Here is a 19,267-nt window from a genome sequence, read left to right as displayed (position 1 = left end):
CTCAAAAACAGGTTATAGGCTACATGTGCACCACCAAGTCAGAACAGTAGGCAAAATTATTAGGGTGAGGCACATGGGCTACTAACAGCCTACTACACAACATACACTTACTATTACTTTCTTAGCTGCAGTATACATATCTCCCTGGCATATTACATAATTTATGCAGCAGCATACAATAAATGTTTAGTCTCACCTTGTTGTGCTGTGCTGGCGGTCCTTTCATGGGCAAATTTTGTCACCAGACTTTGTCATCAAAGTCTGTCATTCTCTGGATTTATAGTGCTTTCAAGACAACTGGGAATTCTGGAAAAAAAGGGTTGAATCATGATGACGTCAGTGATCTTCAGGTCGTAGCTTTAGAAAGATGCCCGAGTTCCAAATTTACAATTACGAGTTGGCTGAAAGTTTAAAATGCATTTTCTCAGTCGTAGCTCGTTTCTCCAGAGTTGCCAGTTGTCTTGAACTCACCAAAGTCATATTTTGAGCGCGGCACAAATCATGCTTCATTGACAGCATGGACAATGTTGAATGTTTATCATTTTAAACTAGGAAAAGAGACCCTTAATCTTAGACTTGGGACCACACAGCCACTCCACTGAATAACAGGCTAATGATTGCTTTGTAATGATTGCAGTTAGCCACTGATTCCTTCCAAACCACTCATTGTTGAATTTGCGATTTCCAACTTGCTGTGTAATGTTTATGTCCAATGGCCGATGTGCACCGATACGTTTGATCTATAATTTCTCTTCATTAATTATCTTCATATGACAAGGATTAAAAAGGATTTGCCAGTAGATTGTCAGCTTGATTCATGATGATGACTGCTAGCTAAGAAAGTATGAAAGTATGATGTTGTCCAATCAAAGCTACTGTAGATATAACGTGATTAGACGTCATTTTATCTGTGGCCAATCACCTTGAGCCTTCTTGGATGGGCACTACTAATGTAACTCTATAGCAGCACACAAGGGGCAGGAATTTTAGAGCTCTATCCTTAGACTTGGTGGTGAAGTAGTATCCCCATGAATGACAGAACACCGCTCAATGCTCCGTATTTTCTACTGGCTTGCCCCACCACCACAGAAAGTACTGAGCTAGGCTGAAACACCTGCATTTTGGAGCTGCCTTACCCAAGAAAACAAAGACGAGACCATGTGTGTATGCAACTTTTTTAACTCAATGATATATCTATATTTTTTTACATTGTTTGCAAAACTGATATGTGTCACATATTAATGCCCCCAAAAAATCTAAAAATGTGGGCTCTGCCCCATCTGCCCTGAATGATGGGTCGCCACTGGATATTTTCCACTAAACACTACCTTGTTTTACAGGGAAGAAGTGTTTGAATTATAAACATTGAGCTTCACTTATATGGCATCTCATCATGAAGTCAGTGTGACAATTTACTGGACATAAATTCATATTTTTGACAGGTTCACATAAAAACCTAACCTCCAGCTTTCTCCCTTTTATATGCCACCTATTTTATTCTTCATCCTATTCATCTTATCATTTATTTGGTTTAACTTCTCACCCTCTCACAGATTGAGATTGAAACGTCTGATATGGATGGACAATGACTGACATTTCTGTGCCAGGGTCTGACATCAGACAATGTGTAAAGTAATTCAGTTTTGCACTCGTCACTGACACCCGTTCATATTCAAGGCAGTGTGATTACTTGTGGGGAGCTCTCACCTCTAGAAAATACAGGGGAAAATAGAGGAAAATAACCAAATGAAACAGAACATTGTCTGAATACAATATCTGTTGAATAGAGAGGAAAACAGTGGCCATTTTTTATCAAGCGGACCTGCCATTCTTTCATCTTGTCCTCACATACCCACCCTGAGAGATAGAGAAGGTGGAGGTGGTGTAATATAGTGTTGTACTGTGTGTGAGAGGGAACAGAAATGTTTCAGGAATCACTGTTAGGGAGCATTCACCCTTGAGGAATCTCAGGTTGTCCTTGTAACAATACCCATCACACCCCCTCCCTCATATTCCATTCCCCCTCCAACTATAGCGCTCAATCCCCCCTTCTCCACCCGCCTCCCCTTCCCACATGCCTTCCTTTATGCCTGCAGATAGTGACCATATTGGAGAAGGGTTGGATTGGCTGCGCTTCTATGAGCGGCAACCAGCTGCAGTGCATGTGTATTCTATGCGTTTCGTTTGATTGATCCATGTGTGGGATGCTTCATTCTGTGTAGAGACAATGAGCTGATTTCGTCTAGAGAGGGAAAACGCTAAAAGGTTGAGGAATTAATTGATTTATGAACAGAAAAAGGTCGGTACTAACCTCTCTTTCTTGTCCCGTGGAGGATTTCGTACCAATCCCGCGCTAAAGGCGCGAAATTATTCCGGTCACGTCGCGCTGAAAGCGGGCTGTCCTGGAGCTTTGGTGCTCTGTGCACGCGAGAGATAGCGCAGCGCGCGGACACCTGCAGTAGAATGTAGCGGGAATTCCCCTCCTAAACCGGCGCAAGGAGGTAAGTCAAAAAAAGTACTAAACCATTTACATTATGTTTATAATACTATATAGGTTATAGGCTGCCGTTAGCCTTCCACCATGTTATCCTCTACATATATATATATATATATACTGCATCTTGAGAGTTCATTTATCTATTGAAGGATAATTTGTTTGTTTTAGACATTGATACAAGAGAAGTTGGAAGAAATTGTTGAATTGAAAAATGTTGAATTATGCAACATTAACACACATGTTGCAGTTCAGACCACATGGCAAGGACGCAGAGTCGGTAGAAGTGTGCGATCAGCCCAGAGGGTCGGGAAGAGACGTCCATAGAGCGTCATTACCAGCTCAGTAACCTAACGTAGCCATGGCAGTAATGGGATACTTACCAAAGCCTGTCCTGCCGAGGAGTGTCTCTGTCGAATGGTTGTTTTTATGGATGCTTTGGAACGACAAATAAACATAAGTCGCCAAGTGCATAGTTGTTACTCTGTATGCTGTAATAGTACATGGTCTAGTTTTTTTGTATGCTTCATTGTGGCAAGTAGGCTAAATGTTAGACTACTATAGAGGCATATTGTCATTGCAAACACCACTGACTGTCACATAGCAGGGGTATTTAAAAAATATATATATTTAAAGATATTTGTCTTTTTTCTAAATTCTTGAATAATAGTGAATGCATAACACATAACACATGGAATCATGTGGAAAACAGAAAGTGTTAAACAAATCAAAATATATTTTATATTTGAAAGTCTTCAAAGTAGCCACCCTTTGCATGATGACAGCTTTGCACACTCTTGGCATTCTCTCAACCAGCTTCATGAGATAGTCACCTGGAATATATTTCAATTAACCTGTTGAGTGTAGGGGGCAGTATTTAGATGTTTGGATGAAAAACGCACCCAGATGAAACTGCCTATTTCTCAGGCCCAGAATCTAGAATATGCATACAATTCTCAGATTAGGATAGAAAACACACAAAACTTTCCAAAACGGTCAAAATATTGTCTGTGAGTATAACAGAACTGATATTGCAGGTGAAAACCTGAGGGAAATCCAACAAGGAAGAGCCTAAGAGAAACTAATCTCCCTGTTCCATTGCATGCCTTCCCTCCATTTAAAGGGATATCAACTAGATTCCTTTCTCTATGGCTTCAATATGGTGTGAACTTTCTTTAGACATAGTTTCAGGCTTTTATTCTGAAAAATGAGCGAGAATGGTCACATCATGTCAGTGGATTGCTGGGTGCCAGCAGAGTTTTGCATGCGCAACAGCTTGGAGCAGACAATTTCTCTCTCTCTCCTAATGAAAAAGCTACGGTCCGGTTGAAATATTATTGATTATTTATTCTAAAAACAACCTGAGGATTGATTATAAAAAACGTTTGACATGTTTCTACGAACTTTACGATACTATTAGGAATTTTCGTCTGCCCGGTCGTGACAGTTCGAGCCTGTGGATTTCTGAACAAAATGCGCCAACCAAATGGAGGTATTTTGGATATAAAAATAATCTTTATGGAACAAAAGGAACATTTATTGTGTAACTGGGAGTCTCGTGAGTGCAAACATCCGAAGATCATCAAAGGTAAGCGATTAATTTTATTGCCTTTCAGACTTTCGTGACCAATCTACTTTGCTACTAGCTGTTTGTGATGTTTTGTCTGCTGGGAGCGATGTCCTAACATAAACGCTTGGATAGCTTTTGCTGTAAAGCTTTTTTGAAATCTGACACACCAGGTGGATTAACAACAAGCTAAGCTGTGTTTTGCTATATTGCACTTCTGATTTCATGAAAATTAAATATTTTTAGTATTTAGTATTTTTTTGGCGCTCTGCAATTCAGAGGATGTTGATGAAAATGATCCCGCTAACGGGATGGGTGCGCCAAGAAGTTAACAGGTGTGCCTTGTTCAAAGTTAATTTGTGGAATTTCTTTCCTTGCGTTTGAGCCAATCAGTTGTGTTGTGACAACTTAAGGGTGTTATACAGAAGATAGCCCTATTTGGTAAAAGACCAAGTCCATATTATGGCAAGAACAGCTCAAATAAGCAAAGAGAAACGACAGTCCATCCTTACTTTAACTTCTTGGATATAGGGGGCGCTCTTTTAATTTATGGATAAAAAAACGTGCCCGTTTTAAGCGCAATATTTTGTCACGAAAAGATGCTCGACTATGCATATAATTGGCAGCTTTGGAAAGAAAACACTCTAAGGTTTCCAAAACTGCAAAGATATTATCTGTGAGTGCCACAGAACTCATGCTACAGGCGAAACCAAGATGAAACTTCAACCAGGAAATGGGCAGAATTTTTGAAGCTCTGTTTTCCATTGTCTCCTTATATGGCTGTGAATGCGCCGGGAATGAGCCTGCCGTTTCTATCGTTTCTCCAAGGTGTCTGCAGCATTGTGACGTATTTGTAGGCATATCATTGGAAGATTGGCTATAAGAGACTACATTTACCAGGGGTCCGCCCGGTGTCCTTTGTCTAAATTGGTGCGTAATCTACAAGCTGCACACAGTCATCCAGTGATTGAGAGGAGAGAGGAGGCTTTCAACGAACGATATATCATGAAAAGATATGTGAAAAACACCTTGAGGATTGATTCTAAACAACGTTTACCATGTTTCAGTCGATATTATGGAGTTAATTTGGAAAAAAGTTTGGCGTTTTGAAGACTGAATTTTCGTTTTTTTTGGGTAGCCAAACGTGACGCACCAAACGGAGCAATTTCTCCTAAAGAAATCATCTTTCAGGAAAAACGGAGCATTTGCTATCTAACTGAGAGTCTCCTCATTGAAAACATCTGAAGTTCTTCAAAGGTAATGATTTTATTCAAATGATTTTCTGGTTTTTGTGAAAATGTTGCCTGCTAATGCTAACGCTAAATGCTACGCTAGCTTGGCTAGCTGTTACACAAATGCTTGTTTTGCTATGGTTGAGAAGCATATTTTGAAAATCTAAGATGACAGTGTTGTTAACAAAAGGCTAAGCTTGAGAGCTAGCATATTAATTTCATTTCATTTGCGATTTTCATGAATAGTTAACGTTGTGTTATGCTAATGAGCTGCGGGGATAATTACACTCCTGGATACAGGCTTTTTTCGTAGCTAAACGTGACGCACCAAACGGAGTGATTTCTCCTAAACAAATAATCTTTCAGGAAAAACTGAGCATTTGCTATCTAACTGAGTCTCCTCATTGAAAACATCTGAAGTTCTTCAAAGGTAATGATTTTATTTGAATGATTTTCTGGTTTTTGTGAAAATGTTGCCTGCTAATGCTAACGCTAAATGCTATGCTAGCTGGGCTAGCTGTTACACAAATGCTTGTTTTGCTATGGTTGAGAAGCATATTTTGAAAATCTGAGATGACAGTGTTGTTAACAAAAGGCTAAGCTTGAGAGCTAGCATATTAATTTCATTTCATTTGCGATTTTCATGAATAGTTAACGTTGCGTTATGGTAATGAGCTTGAGGCTGTATTCACGATCCCGGATCCGGGATGGCTCGACGCAAGAAGTTAAGACATGAAGGTCAGTCAATCTGGAAAATGTCAAGAACTTTGAAAGTTTCTTCAAGTGCAGTCGCAAAAGCCATCAAGCTCTATGAAGAAACTGGCTCTCATGAGGACCTCCATAGGAAGGGAAGACCCAGAGTTACCTCTGTTGCAGAGGATAAGTTAATTAACTGCACCTCAGAATGCAGCCCAAATAAATGCTTCACAGAGTTCATGTAACAGACATATCTCAACATCAACTGTTCAGAGGGGACTGCGTGAATCAGTCCTTCATGGTCTAATTGCTGCAAAGAAACCGCTATTAAATACACCAATAAGAAGAAGAGACTTGCTTGGGCCAAAAAACACGAGCAATGGACTGGACCGTGGAAATATGTACTTTGATCTGGTGAGTCCAAATATGAGATTTTTGGTTCCAACTGCCATGTCTTTGTGAGACGCAGAGTAGGTGAACGGATGATCTCAGCATGTGTGGTTCCCACTGTGAAGCATGGAGGAGGAGGAGGTGTGATGGTGTGGGGGTGCTTTGCTGGTGACACTGTCTGTGATTTATTTAGAATTCAAGGCACAATTAACCAGCATGGCTAGCCATCCCATCTGGTTTGCGCTTAGTGGGACTATCATTTGTTTTTCAACTGAACAATTACACAACAAACCTCCAGGCTGTGTAAGGGCTATTTTTTATTTTAATTTTATTTATTTCACCTTTATTTAACCAGGTAGGCTAGTTGAGAACAAGTTCTCATTTGCAACTGCGACCTGGCCAAGATAAAGCATAGCAGTGTGAGCAGACAACAAAGAGTTACACATGGAGTAAACAATTAACAAGTCAATAACACAGTAGAAACCAAAGGGGGAGTCTATATACAATGTGTGCAAAAGGCATGAGGAGGTAGGCAAATAATTACAATTTTGCAGATTAACACTGGAGTGATGAATGATCAGATGGTCATGTACAGGTAGAGATATTGGTGTGCAAAAGAGCAGAAAAGTAAATAAATAAAAACAGTATGGGGATGAGGTAGGTGAAAAAGGGTGGGCTATTTACCAATAGACTATGTACAGCTGCAGCGATCGGTTAGCCGCTCAGATAGCTGATGTTTGAAGTTGGTGAGGGAGATAAAAGTCTCCAACTTCAGCGATTTTTGCAATTCGTTCCAGTCACAGGCAGCAGAGTACTGGAACGAAAGGCGGCCAAATGAGGTGTTGGCTTTAGGGATGATCAGTGAGATACACCTGCTGGAGCGCGTGCTACGGATGGGTGTTGCCATCGTGACCAGTGAGCTGAGATAAGGCGGAGCTTTACCTAGCATGGACTTGTAGATGACCTGGAGCCAGTGGGTCTGGCGACGAATATGTAGCGAGGGCCAGCCGACTAGAGCATACAAGTCGCAGTGGTGGGTGGTATAAGGTGCTTTAGTGACGAAACGGATGGCACTGTGATAGACTGCATCCAGTTTGCTGAGTAGAGTGTTGGAAGCCATTTTGTAGATGACATCGCCGAAGTCGAGGATCGGTAGGATAGTCAGTTTTACTAGGGTAAGCTTGGCGGCGTGAGTGAAGGAGGCTTTGTTGCGGAATAGAAAGCCGACTCTTGATTTGATTTTCGATTGGAGATGTTTGATATGAGTCTGGAAGGAGAGTTTGCAGTCTAGCCAGACACCTAGGTACTTATAGACGTCCACATATTCTAGGTCGGAACCATCCAGGGTGGTGATGCTAGTCGGGCATGCGGGTGCAGGCAGCGACCGGTTGAAAAGCATGCATTTGGTTTTACTAGCGTTTAAGAGCAGTTGGAGGCCACGGAAGGAGTGTTGTATGGCATTGAAGCTTGTTTGGAGGTTAGATAGCACAGTGTCCAAAGACGGGCCGAAGGTATATAGAATGGTGTCGTCTGCGTAGAGGTGGATCAGGGAATCGCCCGCAGAAAGAGCAACATCATTGATATACACAGAGAAAAGAGTCGGCCCGAGAATTGAACCCTGTGGCACCCCCATAGAGACTGCCAGAGGACCAGACAGCATGCCCTCCGATTTGACGCACTGAACTCTGTCTGCAAAGTAATTGGTGAACCAGGCAAGGCAGTCATCCGAAAAACCGAGGCTCCTGAGTCTGCCGATAAGAATATGGTGATTGACAGAGTCGAAAGCCTTGGCAAGGTCGATGAAGACGGCTGCACAGTACTGTCTTTTATCGATGGCGGTTATGATATCGTTGAGTACCTTGAGTGTGGCTGAGGTGCACCCGTGACCGGCTCGGAAACCAGATTGCACAGCGGAGAAGGTGCGGTGGGATTCGAGATGGTCAGTGACCTGTTTGTTGACTTGGCTTTCGAAGACCTTAGATAGGCAGGGCAGGATGGATATAGGTCTGTAACAGTTTGGGTCCAGGGTGTCTCCCCCTTTGAAGAGGGGGATGACTGCGGCAGCTTTCCAATCCTTGGGGATCTCAGACGATATGAAAGAGAGGTTGAACAGGCTGGTAATAGGGGTTGCGACAATGGTGGCAGATAGTTTCAGAAATAGAGGGTCCAGATTGTCAAGCCCAGCTGATTTGTACGGGTCCAGGTTTTGCAGCTCTTTCAGAACATCTGCTATCTGGATTTGGTTAAAGGAGAACCTGGAGAGGCTTGGGCGAGGAGCTGCGGGGGGGGCGGAGCTGTTGGCCGAGGTTGAAGTAGCCAGGCGGAAGGCATGGCCAGCCGTTGAGAAATGCTTATTGAAGTTTTCGATAATCATGGATTTATCAGTGGTGACCGTGTTACCTAGCCTCAGTGCAGTGGGCAGCTGGGAGGAGGTGCTCTTGTTCTCCATGGACTTCACGGTGTCCCAGAACTTTTTGGAGTTGGAGCTACAGGATGCAAACTTCTGCCTGAAGAAGCTGGCCTTAGCTTTCCTGACTGACTGCGTGTATTGGTTCCGGACTTCCCTGAACAGTTGCATATCACGGGGACTATTCGATGCTATTGCAGTCCGCCACAGGATGTTTTTGTGCTGGTCGAGGGCAGTCAGGTCTGGGGTGAACCAAGGGCTGTATCTGTTCTTAGTTCTGCATTTTTTGAACGGAGCATGCTTATCTAAAATGGTGAGGAAGTTACTTTTACTCCATCACCCTCCATCACCCAAGGAGGGTGATGGAGTGCTGCATCAGATGACTGGGCTTCCACAATCACCCAACCTCAACCCAATTGAGATCGTTTGGGATAAGTTGGCCGGCAGAGTGAAGGACAAGCAGCCAACAAGTGCTCAGCATATGTGGGAACTATTTCAACTGTTGGAAAAGCATTCCAGGCGAAGCTGGTTGAGAGAATGCTGGGAGTGTGCAAAGCTGTCCTCAAAGCAATGGGTGCATACTTTTAAAATCTAAAATATATTTGGATTTGTTTCATACTTTTTTGGTTACTACATGATTCCATATGTGTTATTTCATAGTTTTGATGTCGTCACTATTAAGCTGCAATGTAGAAAATAGTCAAAATAAAGAAAACCTCTTGAAGGAGTAGGTGTGTCCAAACTTTGGACTAGCACTGTATGTATGTGTTTATATAGGCCTAAGCTACTATATAAACTTCTATAGCATCTGAGTGTTTTGTTTCAGAACTAGCCTATGGATTACTACATTAAAGTATCTCTATAACCGATAGGCCTACTGTTATCAAAGAGGCTCGCAGGTCGCAGTTGCAAATGAGAACTTGTTCTCAACTAGCCTACCTGGTTAAATAAAGGTGAAATAAATAAAAAAAGGCTGTGTAGTCACACAGTATTTTACATTGCCTGTGCATTTGTATGCAATCAGTTGTGTGTTATAGGAGCTGCTTTTCTCCTCATTCGTATTGTTGCTTGGGGAGTCCCTGTTGTGAAACCCAAAGGGATTGTCTCAAAAAAACTATTCCCATTCCACTCACATTTTTTTTGTGGCTCCCCACTCTTGACGGCAGAGAGAAAAACGTGAGTTTTAATGTTAATTTTCTGCAATTCTACACATTTAGCCATGGGGCAGGCATAGAGAATATGTTGCAGGTTTTCTGCAATTCTACACATTTTCCCATGGGGCAGAGATGATGTTTTAAAGCTAATTTCCCGCTATTCTACACATTTTGTCATGACTTATGTCATGGAATGATATCTGAGTGGGAGTGACTAGCAAAATCAATGGGGGCCCCCTGGAGATCAGGGCCCCTGGGCACGTACCCTGTGTGCCTGGTTGGTATTCAGCCATGATTACTAAAAGTTTAGATAACTATCTAAACTAACTTACCAATGTAAAAATTGTTAGCTGACATGGCTAATTGAGTGACTGTCTGTTACTGACAAAACAAGAGAACTACTGATGCACACCCAAATTTCGAACTTGCACCTTGAGTCTTCTACTATTCTAACTCCCAAAAGAAAGTTGAGACCCCCGCTGACTTTATAAAAATAAATTTAAAAAACACTTATGACTCTTATGCCTGGAGCCGGCCCTGTGCGTGTGAGAGAGAGTGCGAGCGAGAGAAAGAACGTGTGTGTGCATACAATTTACAATTTTGCACACTAGAGTGTTTGTTTGGTGTTTGTCTTTCTGTGCATGATGTGGTGCACGTGTGTGTATTCATGGAGGATTTGATGGTGGATGTGGTGGGGGAATATATTTTTACAAATGTGTCACTCTACAGCTAGCTGCTGCAGTAATTGAGCGAAGCTGTCATGTTTGATTTCTGTACAATGAGTAAAATATTTGCTCTCTCCTACAGTTGTTCTGTAATGCACTGAATGTTCTGATGTAGAGGTTAATACACTCACTATCCTAAGATTTCACAACATCATGAGAGTCACAATTTGCCTGGAAGTCTAGGGACATCAGAAATAAGAAAGGCTAAGAAAGGTTGATGTTTAAGGCAGTTGTCTATGGTTAAGTCATTTGTGGTTGAGTATGTTTTCATCTGTGTTGGTATATCTGATGGGCTTTTGTGTTGTGAATCTGAGGGCCTACAGTACAGACTCACTGGTTCCAGCTATTTCCTAAGACTGCTAGAGACTATTATTCTTAACAGAGTGGTTGCAGATCCAACTTTTCCTGGACCTTTCTTCCTGCCAACTAAAGGTCCGAGAGGTCTCTACAGTACCTATATATATATTTGCATAGCTGCTGCTCACTCTGCTGCCGCTTCAATGATCGGGCGTCTTGTCCTGTTGTAGTCTACCAACTTCGACATGTTGCACATGATCGATATGTTGTTTAACAAACTTCTTTGTCTGTTGGAACAGTAGGCTAGGCTATGGCAAACATAAGCATGACACAAACAGGCAATCTAATTAGCAATGGCATGTTCTTTTTTCAAAAGGGAGTACATGCAGCTATTTAGGCAGCATATCAAACACAAGCAAGACACAGACATGCAGTCTAAATAATGATTTAATTACATTTTTTCATCATCATTGCAACATTGGCATGGTAGTGAGCAGAAAAGCAGTCAAAGTAATAGTGTTCTTTTTCAGGATACAACAAGGCAGCATAACTATTGAGATTACATCATCGCAAATGTATGTGTGTGTTTAAAAAGCAGATTGTTTTTCCCTAATGCAATGTGTAGACTGCGCCCTGCTTATGCTGCTGCAATATCCTTGGTTACAACAGACGGAGAAAGTGGCAGCCTTCGTCCTAAATTACCCTTAGTAATATAAGGCCGAGACATAGGCTACATCATCATGTCGATCAAATTGGTTGAGGGTTCAGAAGAAGGTGAATAAAGAGAGAAACGTGAAGGGGAGGTAGAGCAGCAGATACGTAAAAACAAAATAGTGCGTAAAATAACACATGCAGAACTTGAATCGGACCTTCAGCTCTGGGGAAAAAAAGATCCAGGGGGGCAGGACGGTTACGTACGGATCCGCAGCCTCGGTTTATTCTTCATGGCCGGATATTTAAAGTCATCCAAAACCATCTCTAAACTTTTCTCTCTCTGACTCAGAAGGTTTGAACAGGGTTGGATAAATACAAATGAATATGAAGAGGGTTCAGTTTTACACAGTTCTACTGTGCAGACTTTCCCCCTGTGTAAAGCAGTGAGGTGGCTATGTGAAATTAGAAGCACATTGCAATTAATTCACTGATCCAAGATAATGAGTGACGAGAAGAGATTTCTCCACCGCACAATAAATACATCGAGAAAGTGAGAGAGATGTGTGTGTGATCCAAAGCTAGATAGGATAAAAGTAAGGAGAGGGGGTGGGAGGGAGGGACACATGAAAAGCAGACAAAATGGATAGATGGAGAGATAAATCGCCAGTGAGGTTGAGGGAGACACTAAGGAGAGATATGCCATCAAGGAGGGGGAGATCGCTGTGAAAGTGGGGAGATAAAACACAAATGTGTGTGCTTTTTTTATCCGTTCATGTGTCTGTGTGAGTGCATACGTGTGTGCGCTTGCTGTGTGTGTCCACGTGTGTGTGAACGTGTGCACGTGGGTGTGTCCGTGTTATGTGTGCCCGTGTGCATCCGTTCATGGGTGTGAGAGTGTGTGTGTGACTGTATGCGTGTGTACATGTGTAGTATGACAAGGCCACGTGCAGGACGGTATGGTGCTGGTTTCCCTTTCCTTCTGTTGTTGAGGTCTGTCACTGCAGTGTGATAGCCTAGCGGAGGGAGTGAGGGAGATGACAGTAGTGGCCCTCCCCTCCTGCCCAAATGACGCCCTGTCTGCAGGAGATAGATGGGATTCATTGAGCTCTAATTGCCTTCTGGAGAGATTTAACTTCATCACTTTAACCCTACTTAGGCCTCTCATATCTGTCATGTCTGTCTGTCTTGCCTTTCTGCTACTGTGTCTATCCTCTGTCCCTTTCTCTTTCTTTCCCTTTGCTCTAAAAATGTAACCTCTCTTGATCTACCCATCTCTCTGTTCCTGTTTTTCTCTCCTTCTCCCTCTCCCCCCTCTCTCTCTGCCTTGGCTTGTTCAGGCAGATGTTGAACTGTAATGTTACAATTGGACTCTGGCGTATGTTGAAACAAAAACAAAACTACACCTCCGTCCCAACACCAGCAGCCTGCTTATCTGGGACGAATTCATACATAAACACTTCCTAAAAGTGGCAAACTGTCTGCGGAAACTTTAGTTTTCATGTGGGGGGAGGGGGGGGGGCATGGAATGACAATGGGGAAAATACCACACCTGAGTTTGAAATACTTGTGAATTTGATTCAAATACTTGTTTGAGCCTGTCTGGTTTAATAAACCAACAGAAAAGTAGCCTACTAAAATTGCAAACCTGCCCATCTGGCACGCCAGGTAGACTCAAGCAAAGCTCAAAGTATTTGAATACATTTTTTAAGTATTTCAAACCCAGGCCAGGTCAGAAAAATACGCAGGATTTGAATGCTTTTCTTGGAAAACAGTGCAATTTCTGTGAAGCTGGTCCTCACAATTTATGAGATTGTCATGTTTTTTTCACCTAAAATGGCCATTTGTGCCCCAGACGGAACTCATTCACGGCTCATGACAGAAAGGTTTGTGACGCCACCGTTGCTTAGCACCGCTTAGCACTTAAAACCCCTCAAGTAATGTGGGAGTAATTATGGGGAAAAAAATGTATCCTAATGAATGTAATTATAATCCACTAAGTTATTGTTCAACAGCACTACATATCACATTGTTCTAGAATACACAACCTACCAGCATCATAATTTCCCTCCATGCGGCCTGCTATGCTTAAACCCTCTCCGTCATAGCTTGATTATACAGTGACTCAGTGGCGCCTGATTTGGATTCATTCTCTTTTTTAAAGAGGCTTGATTGCATTGCGGTCTTGATTGGCCTTATTGATGGGCTGGTACTTGTAATGGCTAAATGACAGACTTGTCTCTCGGGCTGGGGATAGTTATGTGATGTGAGAAGGTTTTATAACGGATGCTAAAGCAACTTCCATTGACAACAATCTGATAAACCGACACATGATAATGATGACACTTCCCCAGGACCCAAGGGTTACCTAGAGATCAAGGTCCTCTTCATCTATAGCTATCCTTAGGGGTTCCTCTGCCTTACTGTACCAGGGCCATTTTGGACAGGATTTGGGATCACCTCAGGCATGTGGATGTGTTGCTGGGTGGGTGAGTTGTGGGCTGTTTTGTGTAGGTGTTAGGCCATCTGTGTCCGTTTGTGTGAGTAAGGCAGAGAGAGATAGTGGGAATCAAAGGTTCTTTTAAAGAGCAAGTATTAGTGTTTATAAGGAAATACAAAATGTTGGTGATAGAAATTAGTAGAATTGTGATTACAGAGATTTCCATTGGAAATCTGTTTTTAATTGATATTATAGCTGATACAGAAATAGCTTTAAAGATCTCAATACATTGAGGAGATACTGAAAATATGGAGAGAGAAAACAAGCAAGAGAAGGTGGAGGTATGATGGATGGGAAAGAGGAGAGAAGAGGAGGAGGGTTTGGGAGTGGACAAATGAGAGCTGGATAGAGGGAGTGAATAGGGCTCAAACATTCCCCTCAAGCGATTACACGACTCAACATCCATCTGCAACTCTATACCTCCCTCCCATTCATCACTCCTTCCCTACATCCCCCTTTCTTTTTCTCTCTTTCTGTCTCACTCTCACTCTCAAACAGGTGGATGGGATCCAGCAGTCTTTTAAACACACAAGATGTAAGTTACCACAGATGGTTATCAATCTTCAAAGGGGAGTAGGTTTGTGTGGTTTGTTGGTGGTGATGTGGGATAGAGGATACGTTCCTGTGTGGGGGTTTGAAGCAGTGGATGGTGGGATAGGCTGTGTGTATTGGTGGCACAATATGGCGTGTGTGTGCTCGTGTGTGACGTAGCCATCTCTGAGGCGGGGCGCAGTAGGCAGTGTGTGTACATGTGAGTGTGTATATCAGTGTATGGTTGGGTGGTGGGGGTGTGCATTAAGCGAACTGAGCAGAAGTGAAAATGACAGGTGGAGCGTATTCTATTATTTTACTGTCAGATTTAAATAGCATATCCCAGTAGCGCTAGCCGTAGTATGAATATTTCTATTTACTATTGATGACTGTCCAGAGAAAATAGAGTGAACTAGGCAGCTACATTTCTTTTCTCATTTGGCTTCTTTGCATTGAGCTGGCAGTAGCATGCTCTGTGTTGGGCTTGGACAGGCTGCTTTTTCTGCTAGGTGTTGGTTGGCTTCCAGGGAGGCTGCTGGCCCAGCTGGTGGCTGCTAGCGGTTAGCACTGCGGGATGAATTGAGTGGGAAAATTAAGCCTTTGATCGATTGTCTCACTGCGGACATTAGAAACACCTAAGACAGCCATGAGTCAGCAGTCTCTTCACTCTCTTCCCATCTCTCTCTCTCTAGCCCTCTTATTCTCTTTCTCTCTCTCTCGCTATCACTCTCTCTTTCTCCAACCCCCCTCTCTCTTTCTCTGTCCCTCCCCCTTGCTCCCTCTGTCTGTCAGTACCCATCTATCAATACACTTTATCACTATATTTTCACTCTCGATTTAGTGGTGGTCTCTGTCCTTTTGCAGATGTCACACCATTTTGTCTCCCAAGGCCATGGCTGTGTGTGTGTGTGTGTGTCTTAATGAGAACCTGTCACATTGACAGCCGGATCTGTTTATAGATTTGCCTCCTGTGACAGTGGAACTATAGGAGCTTGACTAGCTGTCAGTCAACTCTCACCTATACCATAGCAACAGAGCCCCATAACTGTAGTAGATGGAGCAGAGTTCTCGCTCTGGTTAGAGTGACACACCTCTACTTAGGACCAATAAATGCTGCGTTTTGTGTTTATTTGTTAAATCTGTCAACAAGACAGTGTGCACTTAATTATATTATAAGTTCTAAAACAATGTTTCTATCTGCTGGTTGAGGCTAGTAGTTAGATCAAATTGAACGTCATGAGCTCGATAGCCATAAGCAAGGTCTATTGGTTGCCTGCTAGGTGAGGTGGTAGAACTTGCTGTCTTTCTGAGAACAATGATGTGTGACTGGTGCAAAGTTTGTTCCAGTCACAAATCAATCTGAACAGAGTCAAACTAATGAAGAGGGCACAGAGGAACACACAAGGCTCTCATGTCACCCCCTGAGTCCAAATGAAGCTTCTGAATGGGTAATGAGAGGCCTGGGATCTTATTGGTTCCTTTGACTTTGGCCAAATCAGTTGATTGATTGCTTGTTTTTTGTTAGGAGTTTTTGCTCCTGGTTGGGGAGATGTGCTGGATCTGCCATCAAACTTTAATGACCTCAGGGACTAGCATTTTCCCCTCGTTTCTCCTCTATTTGGGTTGTTGCTAAATAGAACATGAGGCTGGTTGTCTTCATCTCTTCCCCTATCCCCTCCATCTCTGTCTGGCCTGTCAATCACATGCCTGTTAGGCTTTGTGTCTGTGGTGTGTCACCTTGCTTCCAGCTATACTGTTCACTGTTTACTGCATACTTGGCTGGCCAAATAACACACACAGGCGAGTGTATTAGTATTTTATTCGGATCCCCAATCAGCTGCTGCCAAGGCAGCGGCTACTCTTCCTGTGGTCCAAAAAGGAAACAAAACACAAAAAATATAATACATCTCTCTGGTGATTTCACATACATTATCGAGCATTTAACACATACTGTATAGTCCAAATTATGACTTTTATAAAAACAGATCAGGGTGTGACACTTTTAGCACTCGGTGGTCTATACTAACTTCCTATGAGAATAGGCTTTAGGTAAGGCAGATGAACCTGTAGCTATATTACTTCCACTTCATCTGACATGAGATCGTCTCTCAGCCTAACAGGAATATTACTCTGGACATGGATAGCATATACACCTCCTCCATTTGCATTCCTATCTTTTCTGTATATGCTATAACCATGTATAGCTGCTACTGCATCATCAAAGGAATTATTTATGTGTGTTTCAGAGATGGTCAGAATATGAATGTTTTCTGATGTTAGTAAGATGTCAATTTCATGAACCTTGTTTCTCAGGCTACATACACTCAAAAGTTTGGGGTCACTTAGAAATGTCCTTGTTTTTGAAAGAAAAGCCCTTTTTTTGTTAATTAAAATAACATCAAATTGATCAGAAATACAGTGTAGATGTTGTTAATGTTGTAAATGACAATGGTAGCTGGAAACAGCTGATTTTAATGGAATATCTACATAGGTGTACAGAGAGGCCCATTATCAGCAACCATCAGTCCTGTGTTCCAATTCCAATAATCCAAGTTGATAATTTAAAAGGCTAATTGATCATTAGAAAACACTGTTGCAATTATGTTAGCACAGCTGAAAACTGGTGTTCTGATTAAAGAGGCAATAAAACTGGCCTTTAGACTAGTTGAGTATCTGGAGCATCAACATTTGTGGATTCGATTACAGGCTCAAAATGGCCAGAAACAAAGAGCTTTCTTCTCAAACTCGTCAGTCTATTCTTGTTCTGAGAAATTAAGGCTATTCCATGCGAAAAATTGCCCAAAAACTGAAGATCTCGTACAACGCTGTGTACAACTCCCTTCACAGAACAGCGCAAACTGGCCCTAACCAGAATAGAAAGAGGAGTGGGAGGCCCCGGTGCGCAACTGAGCAAGAGGACAAGTACATTAGTGTCTAGTTTGAGAAACCGACGCTTCATTACTCCTCAACTGGCAGCTTCATTAAATCGTACCTGCAAAACACCAGTCTCAACGTCAACAGTGAAGAGGCGACTCCGGGATGCTGGCCTTCTAGTTCTTCTGTCCAGTGTCTGTGTTCTTTTGCCCATCTTAATCTTTTATTTTTATTGGCCGGTCTGAGATATGGCTTTTTCTTTGCAACTAGTGAAAAGGTTAATCCAGTGTTCTCTGTGAACCTCTTTTACTTCCATTTTCTCCCTGCCATTTCTCAACACCATCTATCTCTCTCTCTCTCTGGCTCTGCCTCTTGGTACTCTCTTCACCCTCTCGCCTCTTGTCAAAAGGAATAACTTGAGTTTACCTCTCCTTACATTTTTACATTGTTAATTTTTTTTGTCATTTAGCAGACACTCAGACACTTACAGTTAGTGCATTAATCTTAAAATAGCTAGGTGGAACAACCACATATCACAGTCATAGTAAGTACATTTTTCCTCAATAAAGTAGCTATCAGCAAAGTCAGAGCTAGTAAGTGGGAAAAGAGTCAAGTACGAGTCTTCGTTTACGAAAGTGTTTTTTTGGAGGGGAGGGAGTGCTTTGAGTGCTCGGTTGGGGTGTAGGGTTTGAGCATAGGTAGGGAGGGGGAGTTCCTCTTGCTGCTCCGTAGGCAAGTACCATGATCTTGTAGTGGATTCGAGCTTCAACTGGAAGCCAGTGGAGTGTGCGTGTGAGCGGGGGTACTTGGTAGAACTTGGGAAGGTTGAACACCAGGTGAGCTGCAGAATTCTGGATAAGTTGCTGGTGTTTGATGGCACAAGCCAACAGAGAGTTGCAGTAGTACAGAAAAGAGATGACAAGTGCATGGATTAAGACCTGCGCCGCTTCTTTTGTGAGGTAGGATCTTACTCTCCGGGTGTTGTAGAGCATGAACCTGCAGGAGCGGGTCACTGCTTTGATGTCCATCATGTTGTCCATCTCAATAGAGGGTTAACACCAATCTCTCATTCTTGTCGTGTTCACGGATTGGAACATATTCAAGAACAACAATGCCAACATACTTGACTACAGAGACAGGGTCACATCTTACATCAGTGTATGTGGGGAGAACTGCATCCCATCAAACACTTTTTTATCAAACAGCAGTGACAAGCCATGGTTCACTGGTGAGCTCAGGGCTCTCCAGTGCCAAAGTGGAAGCCCGCAGGGCTCTCTGCTCTGCCAGAGAGGAAGACCACAGGAGAAAGACCGGGGACCTCTACAGAGAGGCCAAGAAAAAGCTTCTCTCAGGAATTAAGGCAGCCAAACAGCCGTACAAAGTCAGGCTACAGCAATAGTTCTCCAGCAAGGACTGCTTGTTTGTCTGGAAAGGACTAAAACAAATTACCAACTACAAACCAAAAGCTCTGACGGCAGATGACCCCTCACTGCTGAATAAACTAAACCAGTTTTACTGCAGATTTGACTCACAATGTCTCCTCAATCACCAGGACAATACCCCCCCCCCCCACCTCCCCCTCCTTGCCACTTCCGCCTCTCACCCATCTACCCATCTACTCAATCCCACCCCTCCCTTCCCCATACCTCTTCAGGCTCCTCTCTACTCTACCCCTCTGCCATCCCAGGTCCCCGCCATCCTGTCCCAGGCTGCCCCCTCCTTCCCCCACCCCTGGTCATCACACAGCAT

General features: G+C 42.9%; 1 protein-coding gene across 1 annotated transcript in view; it reads left to right on the top strand.

Annotated features, from left to right (window-relative positions):
- Positions 1 to 2,119: 2,119 nt before the first annotated feature.
- Positions 2,120 to 19,267, top strand: part of LOC109891572 (G-protein coupled receptor 22-like) — a 32,334-nt gene continuing 15,186 nt past the window's right edge. The window contains exon 1 of the mRNA XM_031825225.1: positions 2,120 to 2,501. The gene's annotated coding sequence lies outside the window, so the exon portion shown is untranslated. The remainder of the gene's footprint in view (positions 2,502 to 19,267) is intronic.

This window comes from Oncorhynchus kisutch, linkage group LG5 (genome assembly GCF_002021735.2).
Source record: "Oncorhynchus kisutch isolate 150728-3 linkage group LG5, Okis_V2, whole genome shotgun sequence".
Taxonomy (NCBI): Eukaryota; Metazoa; Chordata; class Actinopteri; order Salmoniformes; family Salmonidae; genus Oncorhynchus; species Oncorhynchus kisutch.
The sequence above is the reverse complement of the archived record's forward strand: the minus strand, read 5'-3'. Positions and strand labels throughout refer to the sequence as shown.